This window comes from Chiloscyllium punctatum, chromosome 22 (assembly GCF_047496795.1).
Source record: "Chiloscyllium punctatum isolate Juve2018m chromosome 22, sChiPun1.3, whole genome shotgun sequence".
NCBI classification, from domain to species: Eukaryota; Metazoa; Chordata; class Chondrichthyes; order Orectolobiformes; family Hemiscylliidae; genus Chiloscyllium; species Chiloscyllium punctatum.
This window is the reverse complement of record NC_092760.1, coordinates 45183288-45210045: the sequence shown is the minus strand read 5'-3', so window position 1 is coordinate 45210045 and position 26758 is coordinate 45183288. Positions and strand designations below refer to the sequence as shown.

The 26758-nt window shown below is 38.7% G+C and overlaps 2 protein-coding genes and 1 long non-coding RNA gene across 13 annotated transcripts in view; 2 read left to right on the top strand and 1 right to left on the bottom strand.

Annotated features, from left to right (window-relative positions):
* The window catches only part of prr33 (proline rich 33), a 56182-nt gene extending 52669 nt beyond the window's left edge, over nucleotides 1-3513 (bottom strand). For all 5 annotated transcript variants that reach the window (XR_011963719.1, XM_072592211.1, XM_072592209.1 and 2 more), the window contains exon 1: nucleotides 3247-3513. The gene's annotated coding sequence lies outside the window, so the exon portion shown is untranslated. The remainder of the gene's footprint in view (nucleotides 1-3246) is intronic.
* Nucleotides 3514-4586: 1073 nt separating this feature from the next.
* On the top strand, nucleotides 4587-7991 carry LOC140493596 (uncharacterized). The gene is made up of 3 exons (XR_011963720.1): nucleotides 4587-4601; nucleotides 4870-5004; nucleotides 7943-7991. It is a non-coding gene; the product is annotated as an uncharacterized lncRNA (long non-coding RNA).
* Nucleotides 7992-12867: 4876 nt separating this feature from the next.
* LOC140493592 (troponin T, fast skeletal muscle isoforms-like) overlaps nucleotides 12868-26758 on the top strand; it is a 39749-nt gene continuing 25858 nt past the window's right edge. For 2 of the 7 annotated variants that reach the window (XM_072592201.1, XM_072592204.1), the window contains exon 1: nucleotides 12881-12922. The gene's annotated coding sequence lies outside the window, so the exon portion shown is untranslated. Of the gene's footprint in view, nucleotides 12923-15259; nucleotides 15278-21416; nucleotides 21435-22227; nucleotides 22246-23536; nucleotides 23561-26758 lie in introns of all 7 variants that reach the window. The other 5 variants (XM_072592205.1, XM_072592202.1, XM_072592207.1 and 2 more) reach the window with 5 other exon arrangements.

The following is a 26758-nucleotide window of genomic DNA, read 5'->3' as shown; positions in this document are numbered from 1 at the left end:
CACCTTCTCCTACCACTGCAAGAGGTGTAAAACCTGCATCCATACCTACCCCCCTCACCTCCATCCAAGGCCCCAAAGGATCCTTCCACAACTAGCAGAGATTTTCCTGTACGTCCAAACACCTCATCTACATACCATTGCTCTCGATGAGGTCTCCCCTACATTGGGGAGAAAGGACAAAAACTTGCAGAACGTTTTAAAGAACATCTCTGAGACACATGCACCAAACAACCCTGCCACTCTGTGGCTGACCACTTCAGCTCCCTTCCTACTCTGGTGAGGACATGCAATTCCTGTGTCTCCTCCACCGCCAAATCCTAGCCACCCAACATCTGGTGGAAGAATGACTCATCTTTCACCTTGGAACCCTCCAATAACATGACATCAATGTTAATCTCACCAGATCCTCATCTCCCCTCCCCCCACCTCATCCCAGATCCAACCCTCCAACTCAGTATCGCCCTCTTGAACTATCCTACCTGTCTAGCTTCCTTCCCACCTCTCCACTTGACCCTCCATCCTTGGGTGGCATGGTGGCTTTGAGCAGCATAGTGGCTCAGTGGCTAGCACTGCTACCTCACAGCACCAGGGACCTGGATTCAACTCCCACCTCGGGTGACAGTCTGCATGGAGTTTGTACATTCTCCCCATGTCTGTATGGGTTTGCTCAGGTTTCCTCCCACAATCCAAAGATGTGCAGGTCAGCTGAATTGACCATGGTAAATTGCCAATAGTGTTAGGTGCATTAGTCAGAGGGAATTGGGTATGGGTGGGTTACTCTTCGGAGGGTTGGTGTGGACTTGTTGGGCTGAATGGCCTGTTTTCTCATGATAGATAATATAATCTAAGACATTTCATGATTGCCCTCCACCTGCATCTATCTAATAGCTTCCAAGCTACCTTCCCCCCCCCCCACCACCACTTATCTCTCAGTGCCTCCCCACAATGTTCCTGATGAAGGTTTGTATCCAAAATGTTGACTCACCTGCTCCTCAGAAGCTGTCTGACCTGCTGTGCTTTTCCAGCGCCACACTTTTCGATTCCAATCATTGACAAAAGAGTTGACCTCTTGAAGTGAGGTCAGTGTCTGCCTTTGACATCAAGGCAGAATTTGATTGATTATGGCATCAAGGAGCTCCAGCATAGTCACGGTCAATGTGATCAAGGAAATGTTGTCCATTGAATGGAATCATAAATTGAATAAAAGAAGATTGTTGTTGTTGTTGTTGTGATGACCAATTATCTCAGCTCCAGGTCATCAGGACAGGAGTTCCTCAGGGCACTGTCCCTTCATCTGCCACATCCATAACCTTCTTCCCCATCATAAGTCCAGAAGTGGAGATCTTAACTGATGATTGCAGTGTTCAGTTTCATTCACAACTCCTCAGGTAATGAAAGACTTTTCCCCTGAGAATATCTAGACTTGAGCTGGTAAGTAGCAAGCAACACTCATGCCACCTAAATGCCAGGCATTGACAATAAACATGGTAGAATCTAACCACCTATTCTTGACATTCAATAAATTAATTACCATCATCATATCACCAAGTGTTAAGACTCTGAGGGAAGCAAAGGATAATATATATCAGAAATTGTCTGAACAAGCCACTTGTATACTGTGACTCCAAGAATAGGTCACAGATTAGTTATTCTCCAGCGAGGAACACAACTAACTGCAAAAAGTCTTACCACCGTTTACAAGTTGCAGGTCAGGTGTCGAACATAATAATTTTCAGTTGTCTGGATGTGTGCAGTTGCAGCAACACTCAAGAAGTTTGACATTGAACTGGTTTGATCAGAACCTCACCACTACATTCACTCTCTCCACCATTTGTGCATCATGGCTTCAGTGTGTACCATCTATTCGATGCATTGCAACAATTTTCTGAAGTTTATTCAGTTGTTCATCTGAAAACTGTGACCTCTACGACCTAGGACAAGGGCAATAGGTGCATGGAAACGCTATCACCATTACTGCACATTGCAAATGCTCTGGAAAACTACGCATCAACACCTTCTACTCACATCTCAGGAATGAAATAAATAAAAATGAAAGGTGTCTGTTGCCTTTCACATCAAAGAAATGAAATAAATAAATTTATCACTGGCCCAGACAGATGCACGGATTGTGTGCAGCTCATGCCAGTGCTGTGTGTGTCAGCATTACACATTACACTTCAAATTTCTATCCTGGATTTCTTTGCTCTGTGTAGAATTATTTAATTCCTGTGACTAACTGACAGATTACTAACAGATATGGTGAATAGCAAATGGCAGAAGACGGAATAGAAAAATTTAATACAGCTTAATACCATCATTGGATACCAAGATCAGCAGCAATGCAACATGCCTTACATTTCCAACCTAAATGACTTATGTAGAATAGAGGATTAAACCAATGTCACTCATTCAGAATATATCGATTTCACACCAATCCATCTATTAATTGCAATAATTTGTCCTACGGCTATACTTTAGGCTTTGTGACCCCACAGGGATTTTTTCTTTATGGTTTAGTGAAATATTTTCCATTGTACAACGTTAACTGATAACAGGATTACTGTGTATTTCTACATTTGATATTTGAAAAAAGGTGACTGAAGAGAGGAAATTTCAATAACACTGGCTGGACACCAATTTACAGATGGAGCTGTAATGAATTTCAGGTGAGTAGTTTATTGCTCAGGTCAGCACTTCCATTTCCTTGTAAATGTCTGATGTAAAAATATTTAACTGGAAAAATGAATTCCACATTTAAATGGAGAAATTTTAGACTCATGGTAGAATACCTCCTAAGTTACCTGTCCTATTGATGTATTGTGAATCTAAAGTCACATCAAGTGGTGCAGTTGGCATTTTAAAGTTAATACAGATAAAAGACTGCAATACTTGATTGCTTTTCCTTTTGTCATGTAATTTAATCCAACTAGAAATATAGGATCAGTGTCTTAAATATTGAAAAATATATTGGTGCAAAGCTGTTTCAAAGAAATTAAAAATCTGAAGATTTGTGAGTCACTTTCATATTATCTCGTTTAATTACATTAGATTCTAATCTGCATTTACAGTATTAACTGTACTGGCTTTGTCATATTTTCGACCTTTCACAAACCCAATTAGGTTCACTTATTAAATTACATTAGCGCCGCCACATCAAGGTTCCCTTGGGCTTTCTGTTTTTCCACTTTCTATTTTAGATTTCTTTTTGTTTGCTTAACTAACAAGGCTAAAGTAAACGGCATTTACCTGCAGCTTTGCAGAGAGGGTTTGGGGTGCTTGCTGCAGCTTGCAGATCCCTGTTAGTTCGCTCTGTGAGATTTGCTGCTCAGACCCTCGGACTGCAAGTTGGAGAGCTCATCCTGCACTGGCCTGTACCCTCCTGCAGCTGGAAAGGAAAAGCTAACCTATGCCCAAAATAAAAATCGCCTGTGGTGTTTAGTACGTGGGCATTCATTAAGTTGCCTTTGCTCCATACAGGGTGGTGTGCCGTCTCTCCGAAACAGGGCGTATTTCCTTTTCCCTCCCTATTGGTTTTGTAACATTACCTAGAGACAACGAGTTTCTTTTAACTGGATTCAGGGAAGACTGACTCCTATTGGTTTGAAGCTTGGTATTACACCATCGTTGGTTCCTGTGTGTGTATGTGTGTGTGTTGGCAACTGGAGTGGGGTAGTGCTGACCTTCGTCTGTAGGAGAGGCTGTTGTGTGTGTGTGTGTTTGTGTGTGTGGCGGGGTTGGGAATGATGGAGGGTGTGTGTGTGTGTGTGCCTTGGAGGGGTAGGAATCACAGCTTGTGCACATATCTCGGGGGCTGTATTCACACGATTGTTCGCTAGATCCGCCGTGAAATTAAACCACACATTTCATTTAACATTAATGAACTTGAAGTTTGATGCTGTTACTGGGTCGTTGGCCTTGAGTGGTTTTTTTTCTTCGCGGTTGACTAAGGCGTCGTGTATTTACTATTGAACATCTGACTTTTTTTTTTGCATTTGCAATCGTCAGTTGACAATCTATAGTTTGGAATGTCAGTGTTAAAGATCGAAACAAGACTTCCTTAAAACTTTGATGCAACAATCTTTGAAAGCAAAAGGAAACATAGCAGGATGAACGGGGGTGGTGGTGGGTGGGGGGGTATGGGAGGCACAAATTTTATAATCCGCCGTAGTTTGAACTTCAAAATCCTGGGTAAATAAATTGGTAGGGGCACAAGTTTATAGACACCCATACTGATCACACAGAGACAGGGTTTATCGCTAAATAAATCATAGAATTCCCATAGTGTGGAAGCAGGCCATTCAGCCCATCGAATCCACACCGGCCCTCCAAAAAGCGTCCCCGCCCAGACTCACTATCCCACTCTCCTCCCCCTCCATGGTTAATCTACACATTCCTGGACACTGGTAAATTCAGCCAATCCATCTAACCTGCGGTAGGAAATCCACGCAAACACGAGGAGAATATGCAAACTCCAGGCTGGAGTTGAATTCAGGTCCCTAGTACTGTGAGGCACTGAGCCAGGGTGAGTGTTGGAAACCCGAAGCAAACGCTCTGAAAGCACTGTCAATGTACAGCTGAGCAGCCAACTCCCTACAGAGAAGGTACTTATAAAACAGAACAGGTCAGAACGAAAAGGATTGATGATTTATCATTAGGGACTTTATTCTCTGAAGGTTGGGTTGCCACCTCCAAATCCAGCAGAAATTTCTGTTTGCTATCTTCGGTTCCACAAATAACCAGATGAGCATCTCCTCAGTGTTGCCGCTTCCCTCTTTCCCATGCCCAGTGCATCTCGCTGAAGGTTTGCTAAAATTAGCCAACTCTCTCTCTCTCCTCCTCCTCCTCTCTCATCCCCCCGTGTTCTTCAAGTGGCTGAGACCAATCCGACTTGCCCGCGGCTCGGATTTCACTATAAGACCTGGACTGACCACCTTGTGAAGCTCAGCAGACCTGACTGCCTGTTAAAGCCACCAGGGATCCTCCCTCCACCTGCTTCACTTTGCGGTAAGATCCTCACACCACTATCTCCATTCCATCCCCATCTCTTGACGAACCTTCTGGCTAAACGTAACCCAGGTTAGGGAGCTTCAAACCGGAAGGAGGTTTCAGACACAAGACGGTGTTAATATTTGGGTGAGAAGCTGACTAGGGCCGGTCAATGACAGAGGTCCCCATCTGGGCTGTCTAACAGGCTGCAGCTTGGTGGGGCTTTGAAAGTAGTGGGGCTGACCTGATTCAGCGTTAGATGTGTATTCGATGTAATGCGGGCACCTGTTCGGCTGCTTTGTGTTTGACTTGTGAGGAGATCATCTTCACACAACTCATGTGGGCTGCTTCCCTGGGCGGCGTTAGTCTGAAATGGGGAAACAGGGGCTTCTGAAAACAAATCCGGAAGCATGCGCGGTGATAGAATTTTCCATCGTTTTTAAGAGGAGGGAAAAGGCCGGTTTGTCTGGTTGAATCAATGAGCCCCGCAGTGAGAATGCAGCGATAGGGTCCTGGGGAATGTGATTTTTCTTTCCACTGTTTGGCTGGGACCACTGTGAGAGATCTGAGTGGTTTCAGCATCCGGGAGCTGAGACGAAACAGAGCCCATTCTGATTGAATTTGTAACAAAAACAATCGCTCATTCCACTAAAAGAGAACTGACGGAAACATGGGGATCCGGGGGTCGGGGGTGGGGGGAGGAAATATTGACGAGAAACTGGGCAAAGAGAGAAAGGTAACTAGGGGGCAAAGAAGCCAGATCAGGCGGGGTAGATTGGAAATAGGCAGAGAGAAAGAACCAGGAGAGAGTTATTTGGGAGTTGTAGGGGAGGGGGCTATTAGTTTTAGCTTTACAGTGAGGAACTCCTACTCCTGCCTCACCTTCTCTCCCAAACCTTGGGAATCTGTAGGGATCCCAAGAGCTCAAAGTTAAATATTTTAAACAAGTACATGAGGTTTTCGCGAAATTCATTGGTAAGAAGGCACGGACTCATTGGGACTGGTATAAATACATGTTGGGAAAGGCTATTACTGCAAACTGGGTTGATATTATTATGTAATGTGCTTGCTGGAAATGTGCGAGGGGTTTAATCTAATTTATTTCATTAACATTCGTGCCTTACTTTAGCGGTGGCATTAACGAGAAATGAGATTGAATCCACAGCCAGGGAATGGGTAGCAGCTGCAGACGGATTACCTTTCGGGACAGTGAGAGGCCATCGCCTAATTAGGAAGGAGAGCGGCGTCTGTGAGAAGTATTTCAGAGACCCTTAGAAGCTGAAGACGTGGAAATAGGATCCGGTGAAGACAGGCGCAGGGCATTCCCAGCTGTTGGCTCTGCGGCCCATCTCCTTTTCTAAAGACGTTTCCATTTTTAAATGTGTCCATCCAGTGCTCCTAGCACCTGAAGAGCCCGAAGATGTGATCGCGAATGGAACTGTGTGTGTGTTTGTGTGTGGGGGGAAGGTGCCTCTCCCACAGTAGGTGCCCGCACTTCTCTCCCTCCACCTCTGAGTGCAGCATTTACTTCTCATAGCCCCAGCAGGTTCCCAACAACTTTACAGCCAATTAAAACATTAGTTACTGTTCTGGTGTAAGAAAACAGGATAAGTGGAGTTTTGTTTTTCTTTTGGATTTAATCGTGTCCCATTTTCCATATCAGTACATGTATTATATCTTTCTATACACACTGAAAGCACGTTTTCATATAAAATGGGAAATTTAAGATTTTTGTATTGTTTTCACTGACGAGATTTTGTTTTGGGGGCGGGATGGCACCACGAGAACACGAGCTAATCAACTCAAGTATTAGAAAACGTTTCCTTTTGCTTTTTCTCATTCAGTTCTGGAGCTGAGGTACACAGGCCTTTGCTCTGTGTCAGATCTGTGTCAGGCCTTGAGTGCGACGCCCTTCCAGTTCAATAGTCCCTCACACCTCTCGCTAAAACAATGCAGAATGCAGGGTCCCGGAGGAGAGTTAGCACAGTCGCTCAGCGGCAGCCAGTGTCATCAGGGACATATACCAGGCAATAAACCAAAACAAAGATCATTATACATGCCGGATGAGGATGAAAAGGGATTGTTGTAATCTTTCAAATGATGGCAAGAAAAGTGCTGGAGAAACTCAGCAGTGATTTCGAACTCAAACTATTGACCCTGCTTCTAGCCCCACAGGCCTGCTGAGTTTCCCCAGCAGTTTTCTGTTTTTATTTCGTACCTTCCAGCATCCGTAGTAGTTTGCTGTGATATTAAGATGAGCTGGTAATGTCAAACCATAATTGGGTTGTCACGGAAAGCGAATTTACGCCGGATCTTCGGCGGAAGGGCAGCGGGAATGGCTACAGGCCGTCTATGCTGGCGGCTTTTCCAAGGGAAGAATCTCATTGAGCAGAGGCCTGCTGTTGGCCGGAGAAACCGGAATATTGCTTTCCTTGTCCTCCACCCTCGATCTGGATTGAATCCAGAATGCTGTTTTTGAGAGTGGACAGCTTTCTTTTCCGCTATTGCTTTCTTTCTTCCTATCCTGAACACACAGGAAAGTTTGAAACCATTGTTGAGGTACATTTCCAAGCTATTCCAAGTCATATTCCAGTGCGTGTCAGGGAAGTGGGAGGGAGCCCACTATCTTATTTTGCCATTCCCAAATGGGTTGGTCAGGGCCGTGCTGAAAATATATAAATCGACAATCCCATCAGTATGTGGGGTGGGGGTGTAGTGCTCTGTGTGTGCACAGCTGCTGATACTGCATGCAGACTCCTCCTGTATTATCGCCAGCGCTATTTTCCCTGTATTTTTGTTGACTATATCAAAAAAAGGCAACATTAGCTCTGCACTGTTAATGAGGCTATTTGTGATCGGCGGTTCTCATTACTCAGCGTATACCTTAAATTGTAAAACCGAGGAGGATGCACTTTGTAGGCCATTCTCACTGAGATTTTCTCTTCGGTTGTTACAGATCTAAGGAGCTCAGTTCAAGATGTCTGACACTGAAGAAGTGTAAGTATTTATTTGAAATTATTTTAGATAAACTTAGCTTATTCAGTGTTTAGGATGACCGAGTCTCATCTCCAGTTCAGTTTCGACTCAAATACAATGTTAAAAATTTTAACTGCAGACCAGACACGTGCCTTTGTAACCCCTTTTGAGTTTTTAAAGACTTAAAAATAATGTCAGTGTGAGTTTGCACCGGTGAGTAACCTGTTGTTTTATCTTCTTTTGCAGGTACGAAGGTAAGTCCGTCTGTGGCTTGCTCGCACCGCTATAATGAAGCCAAGCTGTTACGCATTGTAATTGTTACAAAACAGACTTGTTGTAGAATGAGAAATTTTAACGTTCAATTGTTCACAATTAATCACTTTAAATGCACTTTGCAGAAGCCCTGTAGGTTATTGTTACGATGTTTAAAATTATTTCAAATCAGACATAAATTCTGGGGGCGGCTGCATTTGAAATTATGGAGCATGTCAACACCCCACCGGTTCCAATAAATCAAAGGTCAGAGACATTGTAAGACCTGGTCTTCACTAAAGTAGAATTAGAGACTTCCGGATAACTAGCGACTACTCTGAGGTAGGCTTCTGAATAACTCGCTCAATACTGAGTGATGTAGAATGGCTGAGCAGGGCAGTGGGAGTGTGTGTGTGTATGTATATACATAGGGTAGTGCAACCGAAGACAGCAGTGTGGCAGTCATGTTTTTTAGTGAGGGGAGTTGATGTAATACTGCGGCCCACCATACAGAAACAATTTGAAGCTCACTTTTTCAAAGTATCATAAAATGGTTACAAATACAAATTGAGGCAACTTGACTCATCTTTTCCCTGCTAGCACTCAGCAATAGCAATGTAGTTAATCCCACTCCTGATAGCCTTGCACGTTTTCTGTTCGATTTTCAGGTATTGTCAATTCCTTCTGAAAGTTGCTGTTAAACCTACCGCCCCATTATCTTCTAAGGCAAAGTGTTTCAAATCCGAACCACACTTGTAGTGTAACATAAATTTTCTTCATGTCATCATTGGTTCCTTAATCATTCACATTAACCCAGTACCCTCTAGTCCTTGGCCCTTCTATCAATTGAAATAGGTTATCCCTATCTATTGTATAGACCCCTCATGATTTTGAACACTTTTATCAAACCTTCTCTGTCTACATTACTGAAGTCCCTTATTCATGGAATGATTCTCAGAAATCTTTTCTGCATATTCACTAAAGCTGTCATTTCCTTCGTAAATGTTGCTCCCTAAATTTGGCACAATACTCTGGTTGTAGTTAAACCAGTGTGCATAGGTTTAAGTCATTAATATAAATAGAGTAAGTTGATCATCTGACAGTCAGCCCCTAAGGATCTCCACTGTATTCCTCCTATCCAAAAAGATAAATGTTCACCATTTATTTCTGTTCCTTGTCAGCCAACAATATCCATGCTGACATTGTCTCTGTTGTTTCTTGGGTTTCAACTTTGCTGGCAAACCTGTTATTTGGCATTTAACCAAATGCCTTTAGAAAGTCCACATACATCCCATCAACCACATAGGGCTCATCTGTCCTCTCTGTTACCTGAATTCATGCTAGCTTTCCTTAATTAATCTACACTTGTTCATAATACTGTAACGTTGTCCCTGATTATTATTCTTAAATGTTTATCCACTGTGGATGTTAAATTAAATAGCCTGTGGTTGCTGGGCTCATCCTTACATGTTTTTGAACAAAGTGTCACACTTGCAATTCCCTATTTCTCTAATATCACCTGTATGTCTATGCGTAATTGTGGCCAATACTTCCACAATTCCCATCCATAGTTTCCTTAACATTATTGATAGGTCCTATCTGGACCTGGTGTCTTTATAATATCTCATCTAGAATTTTGTTTTTAGCCCTTTTAAAGTAGTGTTGTATCTGTCTCCTTTTTACCTGGATTCTTCAGCTATGTCAGAAGAGGCACATCATAAGGAACAGGTTTGGCTTCTGTGTAAATGCCATTAGACTGGTTACTAGTGTTCAAAGGGCTGTAAGTTTGCTAATGACACTTGAAACGTATTATTTTCCTATTGACATTGACTGTGACAACTTAGAATTGACCCTGTAAATTTGACTTCACCACTGAACAAGCCTGTGATAAAGAATGTAGTTAAGATGCTGAATGAACTAAAAAATGATAAAGAAGAGAAATTATGAAGGCTGACTAAACTTATGTAAGCCAAACTCTATTTTAAATTGTTATTGGAAGTATGGACAGTGTAGAACTTCAAAAGATCATTGACAAGTTGGTGGAATGGGTGAACAGGCAGCAGATGAAGTACAGTGTGGAGAGCTGTGAGATAATCTATTTTGATAGAAAAAGAAATTCAGTATAAAATAAAGGATGCTTCTCCAAAGGATGTATAAAATCAGAGATCCAAGTGCATAGATGCATCAGGCGTTAAACATGGCAGAAGAGGTGAAGAACATAGTTAATAAAGCACACAGTATCCATTATTCATGAAAGCATAGCGAACAACAGCAGTAAAATTATGCTGAACTTGTATATGACACTAGTTAGACATTAGCTGGAGTATCATTCATTACTCTGTGTCCCAGACTTTAGAAAGAATGTGAATGCATTGGAGAAAGTGCAGAAGAGGCTTCCGAAAATGGTTCCAGAGATGAGAAACTTTTGTTATGAGGATACATTGGAGGGGTTGGGAGTGCTTTCTTTGGATAAGACTAAGAGAAAGTTTAATTGAAATTTTCAAAATCGTAAAACGTCTGGACAAAGTAGATATGGAGAAAATGTTGTCACTTGCAAAAGGATAAAGAGTGACAGGGCACAGATTAAAAGTAATTTGCAAAAGAAGCAAATGAAATGTGTGAAAAATACATTTTAATATAGTGAGTGATTCAGGTCTGGAGTTCTATACTGGATTTGGTATGGGAGCAGGTTCAACTGAGGCATTGGAGAGGGCATTGAATAATTATTTAATTAGAAATAATGTGCAGGGTTATAGAGAAAGGATAAAAGAAAAGCATGAAGTCATGATGCTCATTTGGAAATCTGGTGTAGACACGATGGGTCAAATGGTCTCTTTCTGCAATGTGCATCTGTGAGGACCAAAATAATGCTGGAGGGTGTTGCCTAAGTCCAGAGCAATGCTTTTGTATTATTTAAATATTTACTCGCAGCCTTTTTTAAAAACAAGCCAACATTTGAAACAAATATCTTTTAATGAAGCAAATGGAAAGTCAAACAGTGTACATAATGGTCAGTACATTTAACCTTGCTCATTTTACACCTCTGAATGTTCAAGGTTCTGCTATTCTTCTTTACATCAGTTGGCCACTGCATTCTCAGTCAAGATTGGCTGCATGATTGCAGTTGCCAAATTGTGTTGTGGTTGACGTAATTCTTTAGCTTATCATTGTCCTTACATGCACATATACGAATCCATGACTCTCATACTTTAAATTTGGGCAAGTCAGTAATGTTCCCATTAAGTTGTAATTATAAAGTAATACGTATGTATATATAAAACTGATTATATAACCTGCTATTTAAAATTATTCTATACTTTCTACATATATAATTATTTTATATATATGTATTGATAGATATGCACAAAAGTATACCTTTATGTAGCACTTCAAAATATGTTCATATTATTTTCAATAATTTTAAAATAGTTGAATACTCTGTTCAGATTCACTTAATCTATGTCTCTGCATATTTTTACAAAGTATTTGTCTTATTGTTGACTTATTTCATACTATAATTTGAATTAACATAGTTATCAATTTTCCAAAAGTTCTTTTTTATTTTATATTTTCTCTAAATTGTATTTCAGTATTATGTAAAGCATTTCTCTGAGGTTGGAAGCTTCAATCATTGAACAGCAAACTCAGCTTGGATCTGATGGTTATTCTTGGTCTTCTAACAACATTGAAGTCTGCAGTGCGCTGCTATCATTATGAATACAGAGCAGTTCATGATTCATGGAAATTTTCTGTGTTAACTTTCCACCTTCCCTCTTCAATATTTTTTGAGTTCCCTATTCTCCTCTGTTAGCCTCCCAGAAGTTGTATCGTGTACCTCACTCCAATGTTTGTTATTTGAAGCAAAACATGAACAATATCCAGGCTTAGACAGACAAGTGGGAAGTAATGTTACCATTGCCATTGCTAAATTTCCCACAATCAGCATCCTATGAGTTACTGTTGGCCACAAACTAAGGTGGAGTAGCCATATAAATACTTGACCCATCATCCTGAATGAATAAAAAGAAATGTTTTGTGAATTGGGTGACATGAAGGATTTTTTTGTCATAATCTCCTGAATATAAGAATTTTTAAAAATGGCTTCCACAGGCTTCTCTCCTTGCTAGAAAGTGCTAATTTTCTATAGTAATGTCCAAAGCAGCTTCCTCCCCTATGCCTTGCCAAACTGTTGACTATCTATCTTTTCATGTCATATAAATAATGCTGATTCATTCCCATTGCCTGGTCTCTGGATCAGGGTCTAAGTAGCTGGTTCTTCATCTGTGAACCTGGGTAGTGGGTGTCAGTAGGTCAGATAAAGAATCATGTTCGTATCTGATCCTGTTCTGACCTCAGTTGTCTATTTGTGCACTTTCTAACGGAGGTCACTGATTCAGATATCTAGCTAACTGTTTTTTCTCCTGCTCAGTTTAGGAAGCTGTGACCAATTCCTTTGTCCCAAATTATGCTCTAGTGAGAGAGGCTAATTTTCATCAGATTAAGGATAAAAGATGGAATGATCTAAGTAGAGTGGTTTCAGCTTTTCCCATTTACAGCTGGCTAATGGTTCAGAATTCTGTGCATGATGCTTGTATTGAACACCCATGGTGAGGGCAGCTTAAGTGATGAAGTCAGAGTTTGCTGCAAATAATCACCATCTATTATCTCTGGTGTTGGATTACAGAACATGAAGAACATGAAGAGGGAGGTAATGAAGATGATTCCCAATTGCTCTTCGTTTTTCCCAATGCCATCGTTTACTTATATAACTTAACACCACAAACAATTCCAGCACTCTTAATGTTGTGATATTACAAAAGGCAGGCATTTTAGAATATTATTTCAAGCTAGCTACTAAGGTTCTATTGTTTTCTCCTGTCTTGCCCACTGAAGACTTCTTCATGTGTGAGCGTAGGTAGGATCTGACTTTGCAGCATCCTAATCTTGTCCTCACCTAATATCTACAGGTTTGTCTGGGATCAATACTTTCCAAGCTTGCACCATTTAGAAAATACTCTGCATTTATGTTTTTTCTACCAAAGTGGATAACCTCACATTTATTCACATTATAGTCCATCTGCCATTTTCTTCCATACTCGCTTAATCTGCTGAAGCCTCGTTACACTCTCCTAATAAATCACATCCCCATCTAGTTTGGTTTCATCAGCAAATTTAGAAATATTACATTTGATCCCCACATCCAAATCATTGATGTAGGTTGTGAACATTATGGACCAAACACTGTTCTTTGCAACATCCACTAGTAACAGCCTGTCATTTGGGAATGACCTATTTATTCTTATCCTCTGTTTTCTGTCTGTTAATTAATTCCTAATCTGTACTGGTATATTGTCGCTAGTCCCATGAGATTTTTATTCACTAACTACTGTGCAAAACCTTATTAAAAACCTCATGAAAATCCAAATATAACACAATCACCACTTCTGTATCTATACTGTACTTCTTATAACATCCTCAAAATATCTAATATGTTTGTCATACTTGATATCCTTGTCAATATATGATGTCTCTGCACAAATGTATCATTATTTCTTAAGTCAATAGGTGTTCCATGCTTTATAGATACTAACATTTTCCCTAAAATGTCTGTGGTTTACGTTTTTTCTCTTCCCTGTTTCTTAAATTATAGGCATACTGCCAGAACCTCCTCAGAATCTCCAGACTTCAAGGACCACCCCCCCCCCCCCCCCCCCCCCCACCCAATTAATTTCAAGAAGAAATATTTATGTACCTATTGGTTTTCTGGTAGAAATTTTGTCTGAGTGTTTAAGGATGCCTTAAGGACAAAGAGATTGGTCATAAAAGTGTGCAAAGTCAGAATGAATTTGAATTATGTTCCAAAACAATTTATAGAGAGGTTTTGCATGTCAAGTCACCATAGTCTTAACAGACCATAGGTCTGTTCTCTCTCATTAGAGGGAGAACTGGTGGTAATTTAACGTGAGGGCCACCACCTCAAACAAGTGTTTGAGAAGGGAAGTCCTTCATGGTAACCTCCGCTAGTGTGGGGATTGAATCCATGCTATTGACATCATACTCCTTCACAAACCAACTATCCAGCTGAGCTAAACCAACCCCCTGTTGCAGAGATCATGGTTTCACATTGGTTTGAATTTGGAAACATAAATGTATAATTGTGAATGATTACTGAGTGAATTTGGGAGCTGTAACATTGCAATTTATAACTTGGTTTCGGTGTTGTGGAATTGATCTTGATGGTCGTGCTTAATGGTGAATGGAAGTGCTTTAGATTATAAGAAAAACTTTGATATTGAGTGTAGTTGGACCTCCTCAAACACAACTTGTCAGAACTGATTTTTAAGTGCATTCCATTGTTATTACAAGTGTTCACTAATTCACAATCTTTACACTTAAAAATCAGCGAACCCAACAATCTTCAAACTTTCAAAATCCAACCCTGGTGGTGTCAATCGATATGCATGTTTGCCACTCATACTGTTTTCCAAATTCAAAGGCAATGAAGGCAACAATTCTACTGTAACCCAATCAAGAATGGTGTTGACCACCCTGCTGTCCTGTCCATATACAACCAATCAAAGATTATATCTTGTACAATTTCATGTATCTAGAACAGCGAATAGTTTTATTTTTAGAATTCTCCAATACAAGCTTCAAGGTTAATGTTAATATACAGGAAGGTGTTTCAACATTTGAAAATTTGCCATTTAGATTGAGTTGATTGCCTTTTAGTAAAGGGGTAGATATAAACTGTCAGGAATTTAAGGGTGTTGGAATCATACTTGTGATTTTTTTTTGTTTGGATTCATGTGTAACACAGTTGACCTTTATTTCAACAATTAGATTGTTTTTATGCATGCTGAAGTGAATTGCAGTGAAAGTTGTTTTAATGGTGAAAAGGTGTGGTGTTTTGCTCTTTAGCCAAAGTATTTTACCAGTTTCTCCTGACATGTCAATATAATTACTTTTCTGCTTTTCCATTTTGTGCCTTTCAATTTCACACGCTGCTGCTTTTCTGCTTGCTACATGCTAATATCATCTTTAGAAGAGGTTCCAGAGGAAGGTATGTAGTGTAATCTGACATTATCCCACATTTTCTTTGTTCATCTATTTTTATTCACTCATTTTTCCATTTCAGTATTCTCATCTTTTTTTTTCATTCTTCATCTCCTTAGTTCTTATCTAATTTCATTTTTCAAAAAGCACTCTCACCTTTTCTTTTCCATTGATTGTTTTCTTCATTCTGCTGTTTTGCATTTTTCATTCTGAGTTTCTGACATTTACATTTTCTCAATCACAATTTCCTCTTTTATTGTTTCTCTTTGTTTCTTTATCCAACCTTCATTTTTTTAATACTTTGTTAACTTGGCTCTATCGTTCTGTGTACTCCAATGTTATGTAACCTCCATTATCCTTCACATTGTGTATCCTCCATTATCTCAAATAAATCTTTCTTTCATAACCCCCACAATTGTATTGCCTTGACTTTCCTCAATCATTCTGTTTTGTACAATATCCCCATTAATATTGTAGTTTTCATCACCCTCAATAAGTCTGTATCCATAGTTATCTCTAATCATTTTGCATCCCTCATCTTGATTATTGTGCATCCTTCAATCCATTTGTATCCCTTTTCTCATTCTCTATCCTTCTTTACCCTAATCATTCTGTTTCCATGGTTATTACCAATATTGTTCATTATTTCTATTCATGGTGTGATGTCTTAAATTTCCATTGATGTAATTGCTTGTAGAATTTCAGGAATTTTAAGAAGGGGTCATTTAAGCAACTTTAGATAGTACAAATAAGAGATATTGCAAATAATTAAGTGCTTTTAATTGTTCAAGGACTATACTGTCTTTGAGTTGTTTGTTAGTGTTGTTGGAAAGGTGGACCTCGTGCATTCTGTTGGGTTATTTATTGATTCTTCTTGGTGTCCCGTGTCTGCCACGTTATTACCTTTTGTTCTCCAATGCTCAGTATTAATATAAATTTTGCTTCTTTGTATTTGCTACTCGCTGCATGTACCTATCATCTTCCAGAAGCATACATTGAAGAAGGCATGTTGCTGTCTGTTACTCCAGTCCTCCTTTTCAGGAAACATTTTGGGACAGTTATATTTTGGGAAATTTAGATTTTGTGACAATTGGGATATTTTTAACTCTCCCTGCCTTGGTAACCTCTATTAAAATAGTTGCACAGAGACTTACTATGCTGTTCTTGCTCTACTCCCACTTAGCACTGTCTTAATTGGCTTCTGAGGTGTGTGTGTCATTGATATTCAGGCTTCATTTATTACTGGTAATGATGACATAACTCAGAAACAAATGGTTTCATTATCTGTTGGGTGGGATGCTCATCATAAACTTTCTGTTAGTTAAAATTTCACAAAAAGTGAAGAAATATATGCTAGATTTAATAAAGATCATTTCTTAGTGGGGCTATGTGGAGGAAAATGATTGGTCACAGACTTAATAGATGTGAGTCAAGAAACTGGCTTAAAATTGAGAGGGGAATTGACTGATGTCAATCTAATCCAAGCTATATTGTCTTTTTTTTAACATGTCCAAACCAAAACAGAGTTTGGGAGAAGGGGAGCTGAGTGGAAAGGAAATTGATTGATTGTAATTGGAATTCTGGTACCGATAGTTCTTGGATAACACGCATTCTGGCAGCACGATTTGGCTATAATGTTGCTGAAGAATTAGGGAACGTATTTTCGAGAAGGCTTACCTCTGTTCGCAATAGCGCGCTTCCAATGGGGATCAGTTCGTGCATTTGGTTCTGCGCATGGTAATGTCTGTGCCAAAATCTCTGTGCCGTTCTGCACATGGGCCGATATCAGCTGCTGTCAAAGCAGCTTTCTTAGATTTTTTTAAATATACTGTGTTGAAGTTACTTTTGTTTCATTAATAAATATGATTACAACCTTCATTCAGGCTGTGGTATACTTTGCGTTAGACTTTTAGGTGGTTTTTGAGTGATTGTGAGTGATTTGTTTTTGCTGGTCTGCCCATTGCCCCACTTTTCCCTTTGACTCCATTATTTCTATCAAATAATTTTCTATTCAGCAAGGTTTCACTGGAACCCATCTATGGCATTATAGAACAATTACCTGTACTGTATGGGAACATAAAAACAGGATTTGTCCATTCAGCCCTCAATCCTGTTCTGTTATTCCATACATTTGTGGCTGTTATGTGTCTTAACTCTGCGTATCCATCTTTGCCATTAATACATTTCACTAACAGTAATCAGTGAACCTCAGTTTTAAAATAGCAATTGATATAACATCAATTGTTGTATGTGTATGAGAGCTCTAAAATACTAACTTTCTTAGAATGTTTCTTTATTTCAATACTGAAAGGGCTGGTGCTAATTTTCAGACTGTCTCCTTGTCCCAGATGCCATGACTACTAAATCCTAACTGTTCCCTATGCCACCTTGAAAGCTTTGATCAAATCACCCTTATTCTTTTAAACCACAACACTAGTTTCCACAATTTGACAGAGTCCACTTATCGTTCTCAAGAATATATACTATGCTCCCTCCAAGGCCAATATCACCTTCCTAAAATGCTCACCGTACACCATATGTGGTCAAACTAGAGCTGTGTCAAGCCAAAACACGATATCTACTCCCAAGTATTCTGCTCTTCTAGATATAAAGAAATATATATATAATCTAGATATCATTGTGTATTTTGACAGTCCTACTCACATTTCATATACTATCATCTATCTTTGTGTGTTGACAAATTTGGATAAATTTCCATCCTATCAGCTAAGTTAACAAATATTTAATATTGTTGACACCAAACACATCCTTGCAGGTTATTGTTCATCACATGCTGCCAATTAGAGCACCTTCCCATCATTCCGTTTCCCCTCAACTAATATCCTGACCAGATTTGCCCTCACTTCCATTAGTTTCAACTTTAGCCAACAATCACTTGTGAGAGATTTTGTCATATGTTCCTGAAAGTCCATATAATTACATCCATAAACATGCGGGATTGCATAGTCATCTTTAGTCATCTCTGCAAAAAAAAATTAAATTCATCTGGCATTGTCGAGCTTTTACAGATCCACCCTGGCTCTGATTAGCTGAAAATTTTCAAAGTATTCAATCACCCACTCCTTAACAAAAAACTCAACCAATGTTACTAACAACTGATGTCAGACTAACTGGTTTATATTTTATTGGTTTACCCTTCTTAACTTTCTTAAGTAGCTGAATGTCATGCACAATTTTGCCATCTAAAGAAGTGGTTCCTGAATTGCGAAAAGTCTGAGAGATTATAGTTGGAGAATCTATGGTCTGTTTACCTACTTCCTTTAAAATCTTGGGATTAAAAATCATCTCGTTCTGGAGATTTTATATTCTTTAATGTTATTCATTTCCCCTTTACTGTTATTTTGTTCACTCTAATTTTGTAGTGTTCTTTTCCCTGATTCAATTGTTTCCTTGGAATAGCTGACATGTTGACTTCTTCTCTCGTGTAAGTGCTGATACAAATCAGCATGCTAGGTATTTCTTTGTCACCCTATGTTGGTCTTTGTATCTTTCGCATCTGCCAGCTCTTTTTTTTGTAGTTTTGTATACCTTTTTGTTTTATGTTGTATTTTGTCTCTTTAGTTGTCCACGGCTGTCTATTTTAGTAAGCAGAACTCTTGTCCTTTTGGATTATTGACTGCTCCAAATCATTTCCACCAACCATCTGCTTTTTAACTTGGTAATGAATTGTCCAGTATACTGTGGATTATGTTTGTCTTCTCTCATTGAAATCAGCTTTAGCTAAATCTAGAGTCTTAGTCGCTGTTTCATGTTTAGCCTTTTCAAATATGATGTTGAAACTTATCATATTAGATCGATGCGAATGTATTGTTGCCTATCTCATTACTAAACCTAATTTTAAATTATTGGTTCCTGGACATAGTTTTTTGCAGAAATCACCCAGGACACACTCAAAAACTGCAACATCTTTCTGACGTGATAGTCTGTTTATCCCAACCTATATAAAAATGAAAGTTCCCTGTGAAAACTTTGTTACATGCATGCTTATTCTGAACATTTTCACAAGCTACCACTTCACTGCAACTATCACTACAGCTTTAAATCTCTTAATTCATTAACTCTACACATAGAGTATTCAGTGCTTGAGCACTTGCCATTATGAACTCTCTTAACATTGAAGCAATGTCATCCTTAATTGCAAAGGCAATTCGATTCCTTTACCATTTCACCTAGCTTTCCTGTAGATTATAAACATGTATATTTAGCTGCCAGCCTTGACCATCTGACAGGCATGTAATAGCTACCATGTCAAACTCTCCAAGTTGAATTTGTGCCTGTAACTCAGACCATTTCTTTCCTTATAATCTATGAATTTATATTTTTACGATTGCGTATATTGACAACATGCCCTAATGTTCTGTTCCACTTTTTCATTGACCTGTTTCCAACTTCTCTTTCCTGACTTATTGGCTTTACATATCTGAGACTCACATCAACCTCCAGGGTATATTATGCAATTTCTGATGCATATCCTACTGTCTTTCCCTCCATCTCTTTTAAAACTATTATCTATACTATCTTTCTCATCTGATTCAATCCTCCCTATTTACTAGCTTAATACTGCAACGACCCTATTTAATCTTTCTGTTTAATCTGCCCATTTCACTTGGTGCAGATGCCAAAGAATGACCCCGAAATAGTGTTTAAAACCCATGAAGTAGAATCCCTCTTTCCCATAGCACTCTTCTTCAGCCATGTTCCGTCACTCCAATTCACATGTTCGTGTGGCAGTTCATATCTGGTTTGGGTGACAATCTAATGTTTATAGTTCTTGAGGAGCTAGTTTTTGGTGCTCCTCTCGTTCCTCTGTTATTGATTTGAACATGAATACACCCCCTTTCTTCTCCAAAATCTTTTTGAGCCTGGTTTGATAAGCACCTTGTTGGGGTGCCTTGTAGGAGCACTTTAGACACTTGTTCCTGCTCAATCTTCCTAATTTTGAATTCTCTATAATTATCACTTGGTTCCCTCCTCTGAGCTCCCCATGTTGATCTCATAAACTCCATTCTGATGCTGTTCCTGCCTGGTAGGAATTCCCCAAATCTGGAGCACACTATGCAGATATTGATCCGACTCTGTTGCTCAAGATTGTTTTCAATTAACGCTCCAGCTCAATAATGACAAAGCAGAGCAATTCAAGATGGATTCGCCGATTACAAATGTTTTTGATCAGGATAATCTCACTGTCCTGATGTTCCCACATCCTACATACTACCCACTCAACTTGCTCTGTCAACTGTTATATAAAGCTTTAGTTTGTCGTAGTTTCTCTTAGTATTTTTATGCACATTAACTTGGACTGTGGACAATCCACCTGATGATAAAAGTTTACCTGTAGACAAAATAAATTAACTCTACCATATATGTAGATGTAAAAGTCTGTAAAAAAAAATTGGTTCTAGTTTTGAAAAAATCAGAGATGAAATGTTATCAGCTTTCATTGACAGTGCAGAAATTTTAAGTAACTCACTCAGAAAGTGGCTGTCCAACCAGAGATGAGACAAGTGATAATCTTAAAGTACAATGCTGTTGTGTTATGGTTTAAATTCTAAACTGCAATCTTTGGTTGTTTTGAGTTAAGGATATGCAATGAAATTGAAAATTCATGATCATGGTCCAATGAAATGGCTAGAGTGTGAAAGTTATATATCATGTTACCTTTCCTCTATTTTGGGCCATCATTCAAAAGTTGCGACATTTTAGAGAACTTGTCCATCTGCTTTTCACGGACAGTCAATGATGTATATCATTGTATTCCAAATAACACAGCATCAAACTCCCATTTGAGGAATTGAGAACCTCTAAGCATTAGCAAAAAATCAAAACAGAGCTGTTCTTACATCTGTTAGTTTGAATGGTTTTATTTCCGAAATGCCAAGAATTTAAGAGTGTTTGAGCAAAACTTGGTTTTTTTTTAACGTTTTGGCTTATGCCATTTAACATTAGATGGTGTGTGTGAATACTGAAGTAAATTGGAGTGAATGTAATATGACTTCAAGACTTCTCTTTGGTCTTCTACTGCTTTTCATTGGTATAAATAAGTCCATTTTTTTTTGTTTTCCACCTTATACCTATAATCCCTGCACTGCTGCTTTACTGCTTGCTGCCATTAATACCACCTTTAGAAGAGGTTATTGAAGAAGGTATGTATTGCAATTTCATTTTCTTTCCCCTTTCTTCATCTGTTTTCTTCCTTAATATCCTATTATTTCCTGTCATTCTTGAGTTTTGCCATTCTTATTTTTGTCGTTTCTCTTTCTACTTAATTCTCAATTTCCTTTCTGTTACAATGTGATGTCCAGATTCTTTACTGCATTCTCCTATTTCAGTTTCATTCTATATTTCTTTTGTTAGCATTTTCTTCCTTTGTATTATCATTTTCATCTTTACTGTTTATTTCTCTTATTCATGTTTTAAAAAATTCTCCCATGTCATGCACAATCATTCCACTGAATTGCTATCTCTCATTATATCATATCCTTGGCATTTTCCATCAGTTTTCATCATTGAACATCTTCATTCATTCTGGATGCTTCATCATTATTGTGTATTCATCGACATCTTGAATGACTGCTTATTACCCATCATCACCATCATTTGTTAAATGATGTATTGGTGTGTGTTTCATTATTTATTATAAAAAGGAGTTTTATTCAATGTAATTTAAACAGCATCTGTTAACATGAGTACTAGAAGCAACGCTAAAACTTAACTGTAATACTATTAATTATTCTATGGATAGATGTAGCTAAAATGAGTAATTTGGCAAAACTGGAAAGGAGGCCGTCTTGCATTTCATTTAATGGTTTGATGATTCAACTTTGGGGTAGTCCTATGTCAGCTGCATTGACATTTATTTTGCTCTTTAACACTCAGTATTAACATATTTTGCTTCTTTGTATTTATTGCTCACTGCATGTTCCCGATCTCTCTCAGAAGTACACCATGAAGAAGGTATGTTGTTCTCTGCTGTGTGTTTTTCTCAATCATGCATCAGATTCTAAGTTATTCTAAGTCTGAGTTGCAGAGTGATCAGATCAGTTCCATTCTGAGACTGTCAAATCATGTGACAATGGAGACAGTTGTAATTCACCTTGCCTAGCATGGTCAATACAGCTGTACAACAGCTTAACACTTGATTCTTGCCTGATATTACATAAACTGAGCCGTTACAGAGACTGCCAGGTTATAAAGGTGCTCAGGCGAGCACCACATTTGGATTCTGATGATGACATCAAAATTGAATTTGCATTTTAGCACCTTATTACACAACTTGATCATCCTGCTCTGAAAAAGACCATGTGGAAGAAGTGGTGTTTGTTTTATTTTGATGTTGTCTACATTTTATACCACTATTTTTGGATTTAATTTAATCTATAATTTGAGTTTTTTCTGATAATCTTCTCAAAGTTATATCTCAATTGTGAAGTTTTTATGTTTGTGCGCTGACGTCCATATATATTATCATCTAATAATTGTGGCACATCAGAAGATTTGTTTATCTGCAGAATTTGCTGATGGAGACAGCTGTGTCTGACACATAATCCCAACTTCATACTCTTAGATAGGGAATGGAGAGTTACATTAGCTAAGAACTAAGTCAGGAAATATTGCTTATATTGTTAATCTGTATTGTTTTGTGCATTCAGAAACATTTTATTTACACATGGTTATAAAAGTAATGAATATATTTGAACATGAGGTCAAATTTGTGCTTGTTTCTATCAGAATCTTAATCCAATCAGAGTTGAATCTGTGTTGGCAGTTAGAAGGCAGCTGTCTAGATTCACATTGCTGATTCTTACTGAGCACAACCACTGCTCATGTTAATGCAGTTCCTTTCATGTCCATGCAATTGGTGATTCTTAACTACCATAACTTGTTAGAGTGAAGCCGGATAATGTCAAACAAGAGGTTTAATTGATAAAATGGTAGAATAATAAGCAGCCTGTAAAATAGGACCTATCTGAAACTTCAGTAACTCCACAGTTAGTTTAATTTAAATGTGAGAAATAAGTCAGAGTACAAGCACATACACATCCAACTGAAATCAGACCTTGATTGACATCAAGCCCACTCTAACCTCAGGTCAACAATGTGTCTAGATCCTGGAACCTTTAGAGCAGTTTGACTCAGTGCAAGCTCACAGTCAGTGTACAAGTTTCACTTAAGTGGAATAACTGTCGAGAATACATTGACTTAATGTTTGTTTTGCTCTGTTGTGTTTTTTCATTGCAATGCACAGTTTATGGAAATGAAGAAGAAGACGGTATTTTTGCTTTATCTTCAATGTAAAATTCACCCCACTGAACTCTAACTGCCTTTCCCTTTCCCCAATTCTCTGGGGTTAATTCTTCTAAATGCGTGGCTTGAGATGATCCAATAGCAGCTGTATAAAACATTATACAGTTGCAAGATTCAGCAAGCACTTTGACTAACAGATTTCACTGCAGTGTTCATTAAATCTTTACAACCTGTTTATTTTTGGTTTTATTCACAGTGCTGATTGCTAAAATATTCATGTTGTCTGGTACACTGTCAATTTTATAATCTGTCTTTATTTCATAATCAATCTAATTTCTTTGAGGATTAGTGTGTCTGTTTTTGCTCATATGACAAATAAAAATGTTAACTGTGAGTTGGGTGACATTGCTGCACGATTAATGATATTGACAGAAGTTTTGGCAGAAGGCTGTGTATTAGCTTCTCCACAGTAGGAAGATCTGGTTAAATTGAGGAAAAGACTACAAGATGGAGTGGGGGTCTGTAGAGGAATGGATTTAATGACCATGGACCGACAGCCTCACTTCTGTCGACTTTTAAAATGGAAAAGTTAATTATGAAAATCATGCAGGAGTGCATGTTGTCCCCTTTATGTCGGTTTTGCATTCCATTTCCAAAGGGTAATGCATCACCTACTGGATAGGTAGTTGGTACAGTTGAAGCTATCAGCATCTTAACTCACTTTAAATACAATCCTGATGTTGGGATATGTTTTGATATGCATGACATTCACTTTTCCAGAAGGAATTATGCTTAATCTAGGAATGATTTGGAGATGCCGGTGTAGGACTGGGGTGTACAAAGTTAAAAATCACACAACACCAGGTTATAATCCAATAGGTTTAATTGAAAGCACTAGCTTTAGGAACACTGTTCCTTCACCAGATAGTTTTGGATCACTTGATGAAGGAGTAGCACTCCAAAAGCTAATGCTTCCAATTAAACCTGTTGGACTATAACCTGGTGTTGTGTGATTTTTAACTTAATCTAGAATCAATTGATCAAAATATCTCTCTCTCTATATATTCACTAAGTAGGCAAGGGTGAAAGGCGCATGGAGTGGTGTTGATAGGTGAAGGTTTGTTGGAAGGATGATTAAACAAGCCAACAGAGTGAGCCAGCACCTTGTTTGTACACAAGTGGTAGGTACACCCTGATAAACTGTGTAGAGTGGTACTTAATGGAACACACAGCTAAATACGGAGAGCGAAACATATTGGACCACTACAATAACAAAACATTGAAAGCTTAGCTATTGGAAGGAAAGTTCTGTGCAAACATGTTGCTTCAGTTGGGAAGAACAGCTGTGTGTGTGTGGTTTTCATTACAGTGATGTCATGTGTAAAAGACGCAATGTTGCATTTGAATGTGATTGTCCATTGCATTTGTGAACCAACAGGAATCAGCGTTTGTCACTTTTCCGAAGGTAGCATGCTAAAACATGGGCTATTTGTTCATTTGTAATGTTCCATAGTATCTCAGTGACAGTTCAGTTCCCATATCCCATTGATAATTAGTGAGAGCAAGAAAATTATGTTTCCTTTGGACCCCACCCCACCCATTTTTTGTTGTATAAGTAACTGCAATAATGTCCGGAAGTTAATGTTTTTGCTGTGTTGTGCAGGCAGTCCTGGTGGATATTAATTTATGTGGTCAGCACTCCTGCATGAAAAAGACAGTGGTCCCATGAATATCTGTAAACTGGGGTAAATTGTGCAAAAGACAAAAGCACTACTTTCATGTCAAACATTGTTGTCCTGACTTCCCCAACCTATGGCCTGAATACCAACCATGGCAGTGAGGCCACTATGATAGATTGTTGATCCATAATCACATTGCCTAAAATTTTGAAACCAGGAAAGAGTTGTATCAGGCTGCAGGTATTGTTCAGGTGTAGAAATTAGAATTAAGGATGGGGGAAGACCTGAACACACTACACAGAATATTAAACAAATGAGACAAAACAAACACAGCGTGCAACTTCAAATCAAGCTATGCAAAATACATTTGTGCAAATTGGGAAAGCACTTCTAAAATCAAAAATTAGTTTTTAAAAACTTCATGATTGTTGAATATTTGGATTCTTCTACTAGGCAATGAAATAACTTGACAGACTGTTATTCTGTCACCAAGTCACCCTTTATTTACATGTAGTAAGTCCTTGACACTGATCCAGCTTTTGCAGAGCTAGCTCTGAGTGAACAGGATGTCTGACACAGTTAAAACGTGTGCGGCTGGAAAAGCACAGCCAGTCAAGCAGCATCTGAGGAGCAGGAGAGTTGACATTTCGAACATAAGTCCTTCATCAGCAGTCAACATTCCTGATGAAGGGCTTATGCTCGAAACGTCGACTGTCCTCCTCAGACGCTGCCTAAGCTGCTGTGCTTTTCCAGTGCCACACTTTGTGACTCTGATCTTCACCATCTGTAGTCCTCACTTTCTCCTAGGATGTCTGACACTTCTGTTTTTATCTGTCAGCCAGGATTCCCTGATCAACAGCCCCAATCAGGGGCTGTTTATTTTATGAGTTCCATCTGGCTGACTTCATTGCAATCACTACAGGCAAGATTGTGAAGTTAAAGATATAAGTGAGTGAAGTATTTTAGGTGTTAGCTGAGTTTAGAGGTGGAAGGTAGAAATGTAGAACCTATGGTCATAGGTCCAGATTCATTTCCCTGGATTGGCAGATGATAAGTCTGCATTTAATATTAATTTATAAAAATTAACCTGTTTTAGTATGTAACAGTTTGAGAATCTTAGAATCACAATATTCTGCTGCTGAAAACTGAATAAAATGCAGCACGCTTTGAAAAATTGATCAAATCTATGAAGTGCCTCACTCCCTATGTGTTTATTAAATATCAATTTTGTTTTTGTTGGTATGTTAGCTATTGGCATACCTAGTTATACTAGAAAAGCCAGAGCACAACCACTTTTTAATTCTTAATTTTGTTCATTTTGACATTATTGAAAATTATAAAGGTATTTTGCAACAATCCATTGTTTTTTGATTGTTCCAATTTGTTACGGTCATCTTCTCAGATTTTTTTTTGTTTTCCTTTGTTTTCCTCACCAGCTCCTATTTTGTTCTTAAGTTGTTGACTCATGTTTCGGTAGTGTTCCAGATATTTGGTAACTTATAATGGACCAGGGAAGAAACTATTATCAGAATCCTGGTTTCTGG